The sequence below is a fragment of the Chenopodium album genome, chromosome 12 (genome assembly GCF_948465745.1).
Source record: "Chenopodium album chromosome 12, dcCheAlbu1.1, whole genome shotgun sequence".
NCBI lineage: Eukaryota > Viridiplantae > Streptophyta > Magnoliopsida > Caryophyllales > Amaranthaceae > Chenopodium > Chenopodium album.
The window spans coordinates 23,325,118-23,326,400 of record NC_137845.1 but is presented as its reverse complement, the minus strand read 5'-3'; the positions used below and the strand labels follow the sequence as shown (position 1 = coordinate 23,326,400).

Here is a 1,283-nt window from a genome sequence, read left to right as displayed (position 1 = left end):
AACGAAAGAAGGAGTAAGAGAATTGGAAGATACTCCACCATCTTCACCCTCAAGTGAAGACTTAGATAGCCCTAATTCGCTATCAAGTCCGGAAATCAACCCCTTTTCAATCTTTAAGTCCGAAAGTGAAGAAGGTTCTAAAATGGGAGAGAATACACCTTTGAGTCGTCTTGGGGCTCCCGAAGCCTTTAGAGCCCAAAGTGGGATCCTAACCCCTACCACTCAAGCCAACAATTTCGAAATCAAGCCCAATTTGATTGCTTTAATAGAGAGGAAACAATTCTCGGGTGGAAAATTTGAGAGCCCTCATGAGCATTTGAAAGAATTTGAGAAGTATTGTGACACGATCAAAGCCAACGGAGTGACTCAAGAGTATATCCGCCTCAAGATGTTTCCATTTTCTTTAATTGGGAGAGGTCTAGAATGGCTAGAGAAGGAGGTGCCCCCCTAATTCTCTCACAACTTGGGACCAAGTGACTACGGCTTTCTTGAGGAGATTTTATAACCATAGGAAGACCGCCGAGGCTCGATCTTTAATTCAAGGCTTTCGCCAAAAGAGTGGTGAGACTCTAAGTGTGGCATGGGACCGGTACAAAGAGCTTCAACGTCAATGCCCACATCATGGGATACCCAAGTATCAACTCATCCACACTTTCTATGGAGGTGTCTCACCTCAAGGGAGAACAAGCCTTGATGCCGCCGCCGGCGGTCCAATCATGAACAAAGGAGAGGATGAAGTGGAATGCATCATAGAGGAGGCCGAAAAGCATTATGATGATTGGTACGAAGGAGAAAGGGAGGCCACTTCTAGCAAAGGTGTCTATGCATTGGAGCAAGCCAACGCAATCAACAACCTTTCTTCCCAAATCTCCAAGATGGCCAAGCAAATGGATGAAATGATGAAAGCAAGGTCCAACCCTCATGGTAATACCTCCCCTTCAACCAAGGGAGGCAATGGTATGGCCACTTCTTCCCCCTCTTCTTATAATAAAATGCCTCAAGGATGCATGTTTTGCTCAAATTGTGAAACCTATGATCATGATACCTCACATTGTGTGTATGCTTGTGAAGTTCAACCCCCTCTCTATGAACATGATGATAATGTAGAAGATGTCAATGCTATGAATTTTGCTCCTAGAATGGAAAATGTAGGGAACTTGAGGCCAAACTCCAATCAAATGGGGAATTGGAATCAAGGTGGAAACCGTGGTTGGAACCAAAGTGGTGGTGGTTATGGTAACCAATACCATGGTGGGGGAGGCCCTTCCAACTTCAATGGAAGA

The 1,283-nt window shown here is 44.9% G+C and overlaps 1 non-coding gene across 1 annotated transcript; it reads right to left on the bottom strand.

Moving 5' to 3' along the window:
• Nucleotides 1-522: 522 nt before the first annotated feature.
• On the bottom strand, nucleotides 523-628 carry LOC145573489 (small nucleolar RNA R71). Its single transcript, XR_014097498.1, has one exon. It is a non-coding gene; the product is annotated as a small nucleolar RNA R71 (small nucleolar RNA).
• Nucleotides 629-1,283: the final 655 nt, after the last annotated feature.